This window comes from Cryptomeria japonica, chromosome 2 (genome assembly GCF_030272615.1).
Source record: "Cryptomeria japonica chromosome 2, Sugi_1.0, whole genome shotgun sequence".
Taxonomy (NCBI): domain Eukaryota; kingdom Viridiplantae; phylum Streptophyta; class Pinopsida; order Cupressales; family Cupressaceae; genus Cryptomeria; species Cryptomeria japonica.
Window position 1 is genome coordinate 291,860,497 of NC_081406.1, and position 17,089 is coordinate 291,877,585.

A 17,089-nucleotide genomic window follows, 5' to 3' on the forward strand; every position below is an offset into this window, starting at 1 on the left:
AAGACAATATGACTACTGATTTGTTGTCTTTGCAGGTTGCCTGAGGAGATTAGAGTAAACATCATGTATTCTTTAAATTCATTTTTTAGCCACCTAAATTGCTATCTAGTTAATGAACAAATCTGTCTTTCATGTTTTAAGAAAATTCTAAATAGTAGGAGAGTGTGCTCTTGTCTGCACAGACAATTAGAAATCCAGACTCTTGAGGTTTTTTTCTAGATTTGAGATTTGTGTACCTTTAGTGGGCCTGTCACAGAGGGAAAAAGTAATCACCCTATGAGAACGACCCAAGTGAGTACAGTCGGACCTGGGCATTCCAAGTCACTATAATAAATAGGTCTTTGGTGATTAAAGTCTCAGAGGATGAGATTATTTGAGTTTTCTCTTTGAGATCTCTCATATTGGACATTTTGTAGGGACTCACAGTGTCAGTCACATTTACATGACTACAACTTATTTTGGTACCTTGTCGGGCTATAGGCCTCAATCAAGCTTGCATGACTTCAAGGGGTAGTTTCAAACAGAATTCCTGACTAAGAAATATAAGATAGAAGCTACCCAGTTCACCTCTGGAAGGGGGGATAATCTTTGTGCAAGAGAGATAGTAACATGCCCAAGACACTTGCCATATCATGCCCCCATTAGCGTTTGGAGTCGGCTAATATGACATTGAGAATCCATTGCGTGAGACTCAGCGATTGTATTCTGATTAGCTATTGGGTGTGTACCTAAGTCAGCAAGCAAAGGTTTTCTTCTCTCACCAATTTCCATAGGGTTAGTGTGATGTGATTGAATTCATTATATATATTGCATGTTTAATCTATTTTCATCCCTGAAACTGAAACTGGAATACCAAAAATGGAGAAAACAATAAACAACTCAGTGATCAAAACTCTGCCCATGTCAAAAACAAGTCCATCTCAGTCATCAAAACTCAGTCCATCTCAAAACTTATTGTAGTCAGTCATTGAAAACTTAGTTTGTCAAAATTTTGCCTATGTCCAATAAACTGTCGTACGAGTCTTTTGATTTATTATCATGCTACATACCTATTTTCATATGAGATCTCATCGAACCCTATAGTTTTTTATCTGACCCTGCTTTACTTGTCGTACAAGATCTCATAAACTGTCATCCTACTTAGGGAAGTATTGTCTAAACACTTGTCTTGTGTTGTACGAGAAAACATCACTTTCATCAGTTTGTCATCTGAGGTATACCCACCTATTGTACGAGCTTAGGTAGCAACTCGTATGAAATATTGTTTTCATCATCCTGAAACTATCAAACTATCATCTGGTTCTGTAAAACCTATCATATGAATTCCTTATTTTGTCAGTCCAAGATAGTCAAACTTGCCTAAAATAGTATACAATGAGCATAAAACTAGTTATCATCATCCTAAGCATAAACAATCAAAATAGTGTACCTCTGTTGTTGTGTTGCACGATTTTTTCGATCATCTTTCAACTAGTTCAGTCAACTGCTTATCAAATTTAAATTACTTAGATAAAATCTTACACAAGATAGATCATTCCTAAAGCCAGACTGAGTCTTAGTCACTTCTCTCAAATAAAACTAGGTAATTTAGATCACGTCTTACATAGGATAGATTTTTCTTGAAACCAGACTAAATATTAGTTGCTTCTCTCAATCAATACATTAAATGAACAACTAGCTCCAAATTTGATCTTGACTTCTACATCACAAATAGCTCTAGGTCACATCAATTAATAAAAATGCCTACTCAAACTAGAAGTTCTTGTAAGAAAGCCAACAGAGGAAAAGGATCATCCTTTTCATCATCAGATATACCAGTTTTTTATCAACCTTTGTCTACCACCATATCTGGAACCAAACAAGAAAAATGAGTTGCTAAAAACAATGACAATCTCAGTATCCATGCTATTGACAATGATTCCTCATCAAACGAATTTGAATCCTTCGAACCTCCTAAAATTGATATACATAAATGTCAAGAGGATAAATATTTTCAAAAAATGATGAAGTTTATCATGGCAAGAGAAAAAGAAGACTATTTTCTAGAACTAGCAAAACAAGGTGCTAAACTACCTACTGGTTATAACATTGAGACCCTCATCACTAAAGAGGAAGAGACACCCTTAGCATTGGTAAACAAACAATTACAAGAATTACGAACTGAGATCACAGAACTAAAAAACAAGGATAAATCATCAAAACAATACTCTCGGGACATGATATGCCCATTTCCATTTAACAAAAACCTTTACATGCCTCCATTTCCTTCACGAGTGGAGATTCTGAAATTTGACAAGTATGATGGCAACTCAAATCCTTGAGACCGTGTTAGAGAATTTTGTGCTTTATGTATGGAGTTCATGCACGAACAAACATATCTCATGCACCTTTTCCCGAGAAGTTTAGGAGGGAAAGCTATGGAATGGTTCTCAAGCCTACCTAAGGGGATCAAAATTTTTGAAGAATTAATCCAATTGTTTCTGCAACAATACTCCTATAACATTTGTCATCCAGTCACTATGATCAAGATATGCAACAAAAAATAGGAGAGCCTTTTCTCACATTTCTTCAACATTGGAGAAAGATGTTCTCTAGATATTCACGATCGATTTCAGATTCTGAGAAGGTGGATATCTTTGTCAACAACTTGATCCCTGAATTTAAATATAGTATCCAAATACAAGTGCACCCTTCATTCAACAAAATGGTAGATAGTTCCCCAAAATAGAAGACGTGCTTATAAAGGAAGGAGATATCTCACTTTGAAAAGAAACACAACAAGGTTCTAGCTCCAAATAAAAGAATAAATATTGGAAATATGGTAAAGACAACAACAGAAACATTGTTAATGGTGGAGTGGTAGACACTGTCAAAGAAAACTCAAAACCGACGAGATTTAACTTGGCTAGTGGCACACAAGCACTCAAAGCAATTGAAACTATAGCCGAAAATCCATCGAAGAAAGTAAAAGAGTGGTTCAAAAAGAAACCTTGGCTTTTGAAACTTAAACGCGATTACACTCTTCTAGAAGAATCATACAAATCTGCTTTTAAAACTTTATTGGTAAATGATCGGATAACGTTACTAGACAATTCTAGGCCATATGATCTAGAAGTCAAACCAAAATGGTGGAGAGAAAATGAATATTGTGAGTACCATCAAAACAAAGGTCATAACACAAACAACTGCATGAAGCTCAAACATGAGATTCAAGACCTTATTGACACTGGAAAAGTTGTTGGAAATCATACGACCAATGTTGATCGCAAATATTTTAAGGATCCCCAACCTGTTTATGAACAAGGTGATTCCTCAAAGACAAAAGGAGGTGCCAAATTTAATTACATCTATACCAACAATGACAATATGATCAACATGATTGAGTCTTCCCAACCTAAATATTGCAATGTGATCATAATTAAAGATAAATAAAATGAATCACAAAATGCAAATGTTGTGACTCGAGCTCAAAAGAAAGTCACTCTCCAAGGAGCTAGTTCTTCAACTCCTGCTCAAGAAACATCAAATCTACCAACTTCTTTGAATAGACAAATAGTTACAACCATGGCTAAATCAAAATAGATTGCTTCATCATCCTCCCCTGGTTATAGCATTATCGAATAGTTGAAAAGAACGAATGCTCAAATCTCCATCTTTGAATTGCTAAAAATCTCTTCTTCTCATAAAGAGATCCTGGACAAAGCATTGATCACCACTAATGTTCCAAAAGATTTAGATATTGATCAATTTCAATCTATGGTCGGTCACCTGACTTCACCTCACTATCTTACTTTCTCTGAAGAAGATCACAACTCATTAAATCATCCACATAATCAGCCATTGCACATTGAAGCTATGATCCATAAACACTGAGTTAAACATGTTTTGATAGATGGAGGCATAGGGTTGAATATTTGTACCTAGAGTCTTCTTACACAGCTAGGATTTTCAGAAAATGTCATTGATCCGGCCAAGAAAATAACAATTAAAATCTATGATGAAGAAGAAAGGACCTCTAAAGGTCTGGTATTATTACCAATCAGGGTGGGACCTATAGAAAGAGATGTCATTTTTTAGGTACTTGATCTTCCTCTATCATACAACATCTTACTGGGCAAGCCATGGATTCATGAAATGAAGGAAGTTCCATCTACATACCATTAATGCATAAAATTTCCTTATAACAGAGTTGAGGTCAGTATTCCTGCTTATACAAATTACCCTTGTAATGCATTGACAAAAGGTGATGATACCTTTGTGCCTCATAATAGAGAAGCCTCTACAAATGAAAGTCCAGAAGCCCTGATGAAGGACTTAGAAAAGAAATTGAAAATTACAAATACTGGCATGGATGGATACAAGATAGAACCAATACTTTCATTAATCTCTCTCCCTCCATCACCAAAATAGTTGGGCAAACCATCAGAGGCTATCAGGACATAGACTTAAACTCTGAATATCATTTATGATGGTCTTTTTGTATAATCCTCTACTTCCCTTGAAGATGAAATAGAAGAGGATGTTGTCCTTAAATGACTTTTCAAGGAAGATAATGAAAACAAGGAAGTAAGACATTGTGAGATTTCCCCAACACAATATGGTTTTGGCTACAAAATGATTCAATGCATGGGATATTCAGGTATCGGTCCTCTAGGAAAACATCAAGAGGGAATTATTGAGCCTATTTAGCTAAAAAAAAAGTCTACAAATGATAAAGCTGGACTGGGATACAACCCAAGGAAAACATCAGGCCAAAAACATGCTTCTAAGTCTAAGTGGAGGAAAAGAATACTGCCTTCAACTACACGGGAAGTAAACACTCAACAAACTCAAGAAGAGTGTGAAAAAGAATAAGAAGAGCTAGCAATTGAGAGAGAATGAATAACTGATACTCAAGTTTTGATGGTATCAACTACAACACTACAAGGAGTAGAAGTTCCAGAGGATATGAGAAGAGAGGTAGAAAGAATCAGAGAATTGTTTGCACCACTGAAAATTCCAGTCACATACACCGGTAGGCAACAAGTGGATGATTCTGAGACTAACTCAAATGAATATGAATGGGGTCTAGATCATCTCTCAGATACATGTATTATAGAAACTCCAGAAGAGTCTAGTGATATCATAGATGATACTCAAGAGTTGATACGCTTAAAGATGGAAAAGGAGATAGAAGAAATCAAACTAAAAAGACAAGAAGATTATGAACAAAAGCTGAAAGAAGGAAGAACACAAGAAAATTATTCATCTATTATATGCCCCTCTTTTTAGATGGAACAAATCAGGTATGGAACTACACAAGAAGAATTGGAAACTACATAAGCAAAACCGGTCATTAGTCGAAAGGAAGCTAAATGGAGTAGAAGACAGAGATTCACAGAACCATCAAGGTTATGTCAACAAGTACGTCAGATACAAGTGATAAATGAACCAAATCATGAAGGAACTTACAGCATCAAAGATGTAGGTATTAACACTATACACACTTTTACTCAATCACTTGAAGAAGAGTCATAAACTTCATCATATGACTCTGATGACTCTGACAACAGTCCTATTTATGACAATACCTATTCAACATCAAACTCTAACTCCTCTATCATGAATAATGAGAATCTATCTATTGATCCTATTACTGTCAAACCATGATATGTAGTCCAGTTTGGCGTAGAGAATAGTGCTATGAGTAGGTCTATTGGATTAGGTCAACTTAATATTAACGTGCACTTTAATGATCATGTGGTAACTCTTCCTAGTCTCGAGACATTTACATAAGGTAGTCTTTTGGAACTCAACTTTTCCATCTGTAGTTATGATGATAATACTATGAATTCCCTTGAACGTATTCAAACTCTATCTCTGGTACATCCTAAACTAATTGACTGTAGTCTACAAAATCAACCTATGAATGTACCTATCTTTTCTTATGACTACACGATAGCCTACTACCTTAATGTGGTTGAACCCATGGACTCTTCCACCAGTGAACAAAGTGAGAGCATGATTAAAATAGACATCAAGTATCTTAGTCACAAAAATCAAAAAATAAAAAATATAGGATCTGATGGCGAAAACCACATTGTGGCAGTGTCAGAACCAAAAATAGAGAAAATAAAGGATGTACCTAAGGGTGAAAACCTCTTTGAGGTGTTTGAAGGTGAGATACTTGATATACTGCCAAGTCACTTCCAGGAAAGGTCTTCTATATTGATTGAACCAACTTAGCCAATAAATATTGGGAGTCAAGAGACGCCTCATATCATTCACTTAGCTCAATCACTATCAGCAGAAGAATTAAAAGATTTCAACAATCTCTTTTTAGAAAACAAGATCAACTTTGCATGGACATACTTTGATATGCCAAGCCTAGATCTTGATCTCATCATGCACCATCTTTCTATCACACCAGGAGTTAAACCAGTCAAGCAAAAACTCTGTAAGATGCACCCTCATGTGGCACTGCTATTCAAGGCTGAGCTAGAAAAATCACTAAAAGTTGGATTTATCAGAGCTATAGACTATGCAGAATGGATATCAAACATACTACATGTATCAAAGGCAGACAAATATATTAGGGTTTGCACAAACTTCAGAGATCTCAACAAAGCTTGTATGAAGGATGAATTTCCATTGCCAAACATTGATATGATAGTGGATATGACTATTGGGTATGAGATGTACTCACTAATGGATGGATTCTCTGAGTATAATCAGATCAAAATAGCTCTTGGGGATCAAGAAAAGACAGCTTTCACCTATGCATGGGGAACCTTTTATTGGAATGTCATGCCATTTTGGCTAAAGAATGCAAGAGCAAATTACCAAAGAGCAGTAACTACTATCTCTCATGATATGATGCACAAGAATATGGAAGATTATGTTGATGACACCTTAGTAAAGACCATGCAGAGATCCATACATATTTAAAAGCTAGCCTCATACTAGACAAAATGGAAAAATTCAAGCTCCAGCTAAATCCTAAAAAGTGTGCATTCAAAGTGACATCAGGGAAATTACTTGGTTACATCATTTCAAAGAAATGGATTGAGGTTGATCCTAAGAAGGTCCAAGCTATAATGGAAATGCCACCTCCAAAGAATATCAGTCAAATGAGAAGTTTACAAGGGCGTCTCCAATCAATGAGATGATTTATTTCTTAGCTAGCAGGTAAAGCTCAACCCTTCACATAAGTATTGAGGAAAGGAGTAACATACAAATGGGATAAATAATGTGAAAAACACCTTCAAAAAATCAAAGAATACCTATCTAATCCACCAATATTGATGCCACCAATTCAAGGCAAACCATTAATTCTATACATATCAGCTATTGATTCATCACTGGGGGCACTTCTGGCACAACAGGATGGGAATAAAAAGGAATGAACTATATATTATATCAGAAAAACCTTGGTGTCCTATGAAATGAAATATACTATAATAGAAAAAGATTGTTTGGCATTAGTCTTTGCATCACAAAAATTGAGATACTACATGTTGGCACATTCAATCAAGCTAGTAGCTAAGATTGATCCACTCAAATATCTTCTCAGCAAAGCCACACTTACTGGAAGATTGGCTAAATGGATCATGGTTCTTACAGAGTTTGATATTGAATATGTAGAACGTAAATCAATCAAAGGATGGGTCATTGCAAATCAACTTGTTGATGCTCCAATTGAAGATAGTCAACCTTTGCACATAGAATTTTCGGATGAATCCATCATGCACCTTGCTCAACGTTCATGGAAGATGTTCTTTGATGGTTATTTCACTCAACATGGTTCCGGTGTTGGAATACTTTTTATTACTCCTCAGAATATTCAATCCTGAAGGCTTACAAGATTCTCTTCCCTTGCACAAACAACATTGTAGAGTATGAAGCTTTGGTAAACGGGATCAAGCTAGCTATCGAATGAAAGGTTGTTGAATTACACATATATGGAGATTCTCAGCTAATCATCAATCAAATCAATGATACATATCATACTCGAGATGAGAAATTGATGCCTTATAAGAGAATGGTTGATGATCTCAATAAATATTTTACTTTTATATCATTCCAGTAGATTCCTAGATCAGCAAACAGAGCAGCAAATGCTATGGCCACCTTAGCGTCTATACCAGAGTTACAAAAAATCTATTTTTTGCTTTGAATTCCTGGTGGAAGAGCTACATTGCCTTGCCTATGATTCTCCTAAGTCTCAGATGGTCTGTTCCATTATTGGACATGACTCATCTCGCTATAGCCACATTTACTCTTATCTACATCACCAAATTATCCCTAAAAATATTACTTATAATGAGAAAAGGAACCTAATCTAGAACACTTCACGGTATGTTATCATCGCTAATGATCAATTTAGGAAAGGTTTGGATAGTACTTTGCTTAGGTGTCTAGAAACTAAAGATTCCCAATGCGCATTATCTGAAGTTCATGAAGGTATTTGTGGATCTCATTCAAATGGTCTAACTTTAGCTTAGAAGCTACTAAGGGTTGGCTACTACTGGCCAAACATGGAGAAAGATACTATAAAGTTTTCTAAAACTTCTGAGAAGTGCCAACTACATGGGAACCTCATACATTCTCCAGTAAGGGATCTCATACCCTTCATTACACATTGGCCTTTTCAACAATGGCCAAATATATCCTGCATCATCTAATGGACATGAGTTTATCATAACTGCCATTGAGTACTTCACTAAGTGGGTAGAAGCAGTTCTGCTCATCAAAGCAATTGGTAAACAAGTAGCTTTGTTCATCCTTAACTATATCATCTGCAAGTATGGGATACCTTCATCTATTATGACTGATAATGAAGGGCAGTTCAAGAATAAAGATCTAGATGAGCTCTATGAAAAATTCAAAATTAAACAACACTGGTGATCCATATATTACCCTAAAGGTAATGGACAAGCTGAAGCATATAACAAAAACCTGCTGACTATCTTACACAGAACAGTGAATAAATTTGGAAGGGATTAGCAACTGCAGCTCAATCCTGCATTATGGGCTTATAGAACAAGTATCAGAACACCTAATGGGGCTACACCTTTTTCTTTGGTGTATGGATCAAAAGCAATCTTACCTATTGAGGTGGAAATACCATCTTTGAGATTTTCTTTGCAAGGTCTCGTCACTGATGAGGACTACAGAATATCTAGATTGCAAGAACTTGAGTTGTTGGATGAACGTAGACAAGTGGCATCTGATCATCTAAGAGTGTATCAAAAGAGAATTTCTAAAGGATATAAAAAGAAGGTTCGGCAATGATAATTTTAGGTTGGTGACCTTGTTCTAAGAGAAAATCCTAAAAATCAATAGTTTCGAGACAACAAAGGGAAGTTTGAAGCCAACTAGTTGGGTCCCTACATCATCAGTGCAGTATTTCGCTCTGGTGCCTATCACCTCTCAACATTGAAAGGAGAACAGCTTTGTGAACCGATCAACACCATCCACTTGAATAAATTCTTCACTTAGTATTCTTTTCTTCAGCAACCTGTATAGCTGAAAATGTCCAAAAAAAAAATACTAAAATTATAAAATGTCCAAAAAAAAAAAAGAATCTTTCCCAAGAAAGTGAAAACCTAGAAAACAGGTGCCTCTTGTACTCAAGCGCTTGACCTATCAAGGCAACGTTTGCATTTCCCACTTTCATGCATCTACACTTTCGCTTGTACATATCTTTTAGTCACTTTTGTGACATCCTCCTTCTTTTGGAACCCTCATGGCTTGAAATTGATCAATGTCCTAGTCTTAGGGTAATCGACTCAACATTTTATGTGTCCTAAGCAATATCAACCAAGTCATCTTCCTATCAGTGATACCCGGTTGTCCACTCTGAGTCAGTCACCTATCTCCTAACTATTGAAGAGTTTTATCACTGAGTACACAAGAAAAACAACATTACTGAAAAAAATCACTAAACAGTTTGAGATATGCATGAAATTTTCTTTGTGTGTTGTCTTTTATATTTGTTTTCGATTATTATCCCTTTGAGTAACTCGAGGAAGTATATCTTGACTAAGAGGAGAAAGGATTGGGGGCATAATATTTTCTTTGTTTTCTACTTGTAGGAATGATTCTGATGATCTTGAAACATCTAATCAGCTGGGTGTCTGTGATAAGTGCCTTCACATTAAGGTGAAATCACCACACATACCTTGACTCCACTTATTTGTATGCTACAGGGAGGTTGGCATCATTTCTTTATCTATTTTGAGGGAATTTCTTTAATGTGCAATCTAGGTGCATGCGTAATCTGTCCAAGGATATGAACAAAAAAAAAGGGTCATTGCGGACAAGATAATTAATATTGCACATGAAAAGAAAGGAACTATAATCTGCCTGCTATGTTTGTGAACACTCAATAATGAAAATTAAGCATTCCAAATCTAGTGACTAGGCTTAGGTTGCATTCATTATAAATTTTATGCATTTTGAGTAATTTCTACATGATAACAATGGTCTCTTTATCTTTTGAATGAGATTTTGAAGCATCATCATTTCTCAGCTAAGTGGTCTCTTTTTCATCATTTCTTTGATCGAGTACTTGTGTATTAAGATGTTACCTGCATACATAAGCATCTTATATATATCCATAGATTCATACATTTAATTGCATTCATATTATTGCATAGAAAAATAAAAAATTTGTATTACTAGTACTCGTTTTCACCATTATTTACATATGAAAAGAAACAAAAATGAACATCCATATTCATCTACATTACATACATCCATATTGGAAAGAAATATGCATACAAATAGAATAAAGCATATAGAAAAACATCTCATAATCAATCAACACAAGTATGATTAAATCAAATCAAGATCTTGTATATATATCATCATAAATATCTCGAAGTACAAATAAAAGTCTCAGGGTACAAATGATATCAACTATCATATACAATGTCTCACTAGAGAAAGAATCATATGGGCTATAAAAACTTGGGTATATAATAAAATCTAAGAGCTATAAAATCTAGCTCTTTGTCTCTCCCTCATTGCTAGGTGGTGCTGGAGGTGGAGCCTGTTGACCAGCATCCTGCCTAGGTGCCCGAGCTCCCTCAAATCGTGCCATATACTGAGAATATTGGTAAAACTACCGCGCTAACAAAACTTCCATGCTATACGCTGCAACAAAATATGTTGTTCGGCTAGTCTGGTGCAAAACCTCCTGCTGAAGAGCATCTCGCTCTGCCCTCATCTTATCGACTTGATGATCGAGCTCAGCTTTGAGCTCTACTAGCTGTCTATCTTGCTCTGCAAGCTGTGTCTAAGCCACTATCAACTATGACTGCAGACCTACTACTTTGGCTCTCATGGACCATAGTGGATCAGCTACCCCCTTCTCCCTCATAGACTCTCTGCCTCCCTCTCCACCCTACTCGTCCCTCTACTGCTAAACCTATCTAGGAGTTGCTTGCCCCTCCTCGCCTCCACCCTCCATTGTCCTAGCACTATTATCCCCCACACCAATAGCTCCAAGGGATCTGCCCTCTCCTCTTTGCCTCTGTCTCCCCCCAGCTGGTACCCTGTTGCTGTTTGCATCAGGATCACCACCTATTTTTCTAGGAGCCTCTCCTCTTCATCCCTTTCCCTGTGCCTATGTAGAGACCTCATCCTTAGCCTCCTTTATGAGAGCCACATGCTTAGTTGGATCCATAAATCTAGGGAATGGATGACGCTAAAACTAGTCCTTATATCGGGGCAATACCCCTGCATCTGCAATATCATATAGATAGTCCAATCTAGGTCACTACAACCCAGCCAACTCATGTATGCTCAATGTGTATGATAGCCTATACATCCATCCTCATCTCTCCTTGTCCCCATAATGGGCATAGGTGGTAAACTCCTATGAAATCCCCTGAGGCCTACCATACTGCGTCATAACTTGAGATACAATGAAATTTTCAATAATAGTAATTGACCTGCCAATAAGAGGATCATCATGAACATGTCTCTCCGTTGAGCTCTCCAGTCATCCCACAGCTCCAGACCCCTATATGGTCTCCATACTACAATAATCAAATCATCGAGTTCTCGTTGCCAATACTCTGTCTTGCCCAGATGGGGTTGAGTAACGTATCCAGAATATCTATAAACAATTTAATGGTGTGGATCTCTGGCATCAATTACAATAGGTCTACAAACTATGATATGTTCTCAGACCATATCTGAAGAACTAAGACCCCTATTGTCATGCTCTTCTCATCCCTGTATACAATCTCATGCATCTCACAATACATGTGGGCTAATAAGCATGAACCCCACCCTAATCTCTCAGGCTCAGTTAGTAGTCTCTCCAGCATCCTAGCCCAACCAGATAGAAACCCCTATTGTCCCTTATCTGGCATGATGAAACAACCTATCATACCTACTAATACACATGCCAGTGGAAACTACTCACTATACCTAGCCATCATATCATCCTAGGTGAGATCCTGCTCAAGAATATCCTCATCATGAAATATGTGTCTCAGGGCTAATATACCAAGATGCTGTGCAGAATCATAGTCGACCTTATCCCCACCAAATGGAATCCTCAATATCCTGTAAACATCCTCTAGCGTGATGGTCATCTCCCCAACTAGTAGATGGGAGGTGTTATGCTTAGAATGAAATCGCTAAACAAGTGCAATAAGCATCCCATGATTCACATGGATGTCAAGCATATCTAATAAGTGAGTAAAGCCACACACATCAATAGGTTCTCTATCAACATCTGAGAGCTCATGGACTAGCCTCATTGTAGGAGGATAGACACATCAAAACAAGATATGTGGCAATCGAACCTACAAAAATCAAACAATAGAGCATCATAAAATCATCCAAATTATGCTACAAAACAAGTTAAATATCACGTAAATCTAGATACACCAAATGCAAAATCAAATTTTCATGTTTTGACCCTTAAAAATGCTCACTATTTTTCATAGAACATTTCACAATGTACGTAGAAACTCGTATGAGTTAGGAATAGATATAGCACGATAAAAGACTCCCATACGACAAAAGATATGCATTCGCATGATAAAATGGGCTCTCTAGAAAACTATCGTATGATACATGGGATGACCCCAGATGACAAAACATATGGAATTAAATGAGAAACCACTAAAGGATAGTTTTTCATATGAGAGACGGTATCATCTCGCACGACAAAATGACATTGCCCGATTTTGAACGACATAAAAAAGCAAAAAATTCAACCAAAATTCAAATTTGATGAAATGCAAGGGCTTAACGTTGATCACTTACCATTGGCTCATACTTCCATGGTCGGTTATGTCATCTCTGGCTCTCAAATCGATGCTCCTGGATCGGAATGGTCATTTTTCTTCACATAAGGCTTTTCAAATTTCAAACTTGGGAGGTTAAAATGAATTGAAAAAGACACTTGGACCCCTTATATAGCCAAAACCCTAATTTTTCAACTTTCTCTGATGGACATGAAAATTGTACCCTTAGCTAATTTTCCCATCTTGATTCCATTTTCGAGATCGAAATCAAAATCCAAGATTATTCTCCTAGTCAATTTCGTACAACTAAAACCACTTAGCGCTTTTATCAAATGCTCATTCTTTTCTTCAGTTTGCGCTCAATTTACATCAATCAATGCTAAATCTTCAAATATTCCTTTGAATCATTATTTGTGCTCAAATAATTATCATCACCAAACATTTCCTACAATCATTGTACCCTCTCTATCTTTTGATTTCGCTCCCAAGGGGGCATACTCATGACCTAGTGACCTCACATCTTCAAAGTTGAGAAATTTTTCAAATCTTCATCAAAAGTCAAGAAAAAATCTTTTAAACTAAATAAAATCAAACAAATCAATCTCTAGGGGCATATCAATTTCATAGCTTCAATTCAAGTTGATATTGTCTTCTTCTGAATCAATCTCTTAACATTAATCAATTTCATCACTTTTCATCAAGCTAATTATTCATTTAAACTCAATCAAAAGTTTAAAGAGTATCTTTGATCACACACTCAATCTAAGCAGGTGTTCAATTTCATCGCATCAAATCAAGATGGATAGTTTATCTTCGCTCATCTTGTCTTGATCCATCAAGTTCAAGATCAATTTTATCTTCGTTCACTATATCTAGTTCAATCAAATTATAGATCAGTAAGATCCGCTTCTTGATCAATCAAGTTCAAGTTTGGTATCTTTGCTCTTCATCGGTCCTAGTTCAATCAAGTTCAGGATCGGTATCACTTTAATCAACTATGTTCAGTTTCATCGCTTCAAATCAAGCTAAACACCTCGCTCTTCGTCTGGTTCATGATCAATCAAGTTCACAATTAGTATCTCCTAGACATCAACTATTCTTTGAACCAACGCGCTACTAGCACACATTAATTCAAAGAGGGGCAAATATAATACCCTAAAAATGGTCATCTAAACCATGGGCCCCTAATCTCGACAACATCACCAAGGTCCTAACCAAAGGCAATTAAATCAATCTTGAGCACACAATTAATTCTTCAATCATCAAATAGCACATGGCAAATGAATCACTCAATATTAATTAAATATTTATTTATTTAATTAAATCATTCCAAGAAAATCATTTTGATCAATTATCCTATTTATTTATTAAATATCCTAGCATATTTAATTAATTAATAACTTTGCCATTTAATCATGCAAAAAGGAATTAATTTATTACAAAAGAGGAATCAATATGCAAAGCAAGAGTTAAATTAAAAATAGAATAAAAGAATTGAATTGAATAGAAATCAAACTTGAGATATTATTTCTTCTTCTAAATTGAGATAACTTGAAATCAGAAAAGTAATTAAATTGAATTATTAATCATTCTCCAAAATTGGAACTCAAAGCTTTTGAGAAAAGAAGTTCAGTTGCATTGAAAGACTCTTTTCTTGAATAAATCAAAGATATGCATGGAATCACCTATTTTTATCTCAAGTGCATGGAATTAATTGAATTTTATCTCCAATGCAAATTCGAACTTATAATCTAAATGCATTTCAATCAAGCTATAATTGGAATCTATCTCAAGGTTAACTGAATTTGATCTCTCAATTATTTCAATTATCCCAAATTGTGCTTTTTCTTGAGAAATCTCAATTGCTCATTGCTAATCAACCTTGACTGTTGGTCTCTCTTTTGATTCTCTATAAATTTAGCCTTCATCTCTCATTCAAAACACCCTAGAGATTTATTGTTATTATACAGTTTTTGCTCTAGAGTCATTGAAGATATTGTGCTTTTTTGAGATTATTGCATCTTAGTTTAGCTTTTTGCATATTTAGTTCAATTATGATTACTTGAATTCATATAGCTTACTATTCATCCATCTATCATAATCTTGCATCCATTTAGCTTATTCTCATACTCATATAGATTAAATCCTTCGTCTTGGTGTAGTCTAGTCACTAGTATTGCTTAAACAAATATGAGAGCAAGTCTATACTCGCATCTTTTAGAAGACAATGGGTTGATTTGTTATGGTTTTATTATTCATACTTATATCTATCTAACCATACATGTAATGACTTAACTGAAGTGTTGTGTCTTACAGCTTGCAGACTTATTCCACTTTTCACACACACAAAGATAAGTTTTGAAAATTAGGGTTTTGAATATTAACCTTTTAATTTTGTGGATTTGATATGAAAATTGAACAAAACAATGAAGAAATTGAATTTGATAAACAGAGAAATTTGCATATTATCTAAGACAATAGCAATCAATTTTTACAAAACACAAGTTCAATTTAAATTTTAAAAACTAGGGTTTTGAATGAATTAACCACTAAGATTGCAGAAAAATTAAAATCGTAAATAAAAAATATGCAATGATTTTCAAAGGAAAGCATGCAAGACGTCAGGTTCACCAAAATGTGATGTGGTGAAAAGTGAATGATAGGGAGATCAAGAGGAAATCTTTTCTTCCCTCTGAAGAGAGATGAAAGTTTCACTATGGATTTCCCTTGAATCACCTCAAGCACATTACATTTAAAAGAGGGGGGGAAATTCACTAGATCCAATCTCTTAGGAAAGAGATTGAATGGTAAATTAATTGATAGTGGTGTGAAAATGACAAGCTAACCCCTCATTTAATATGGAAAGATTATTTGAATTAGGTGTTTCAAGACTAACTGTAAAAGTAGCAAAGAACTAATTATCACTTGAAATAGAAGTGTGGGATGAAGTTGTGCACTTGGATCTACTTATAATATGTCAAAATGAAGTCGCCCTATTAATTTGAGAAAAAGTCACAAGGACCGTGTTGAAAGTGCACACGGTCCTCCGAAAAATCCACAAAACAAAGGGTTTTTCTACCTCTGTAAATGGAGTCCAAATCTGCAAGAACAACTATGTACCTTCAACCTACACAGAGAAAAGAGAGGAAAAGGGGTTGGGATTGAGGGTTTACCGTCAGGTCAAACCCCAATTTTGGAATTAACCAAATGATGAAAGAAAGTACCTGCAAGAAAATGTAAATGAAAGACTGAAATTTAAATCACCACAAGGGAGGATGCAATAGGAATGTAGATAGAATTTCTTGTGTGGAATTTAATGATGAAAGAGATCTCCTCTTCAATGTTTGAATCATTGACTTGAATGCAACACCTAGCCTTGAAGGGGGACTTGAGAATGCTCAATGCTTAGAAGGAATGCTTGAATGCTTGAATGTGCTTGAACGCTTGAACTTATGCCAAGTTTTCACCTTATCCAACTTATGCAAAAGGGAGGGAAAAATGCAACATATATATCTATCAATTAGGGTTAATAGACTGATTTTTCATCATAGGCCGGCATAGGGAAAGTTTTCCTGCTTACAAATTGAAATACCCAATGAAAGATAGGACAAAGGAGGCCCAAAATAGGCTAGGGATAGGGGCACCATGCCCTTGTCCTAATGGGGACAGGGGTGCCACACCCCTATCCTACCCTAAAATTAGGACAGGAAGAAAGGTTTAGGTCATGCAGAGTGCGGAAAAGTGTAGTTTTTGGGGATTGAGCAAGTCTCAAGTCTCCAATTAGGCTTGGGGATTTGATTCATGAATGTGAAGACCCTAATGTGGTAAAAAATTGCAAG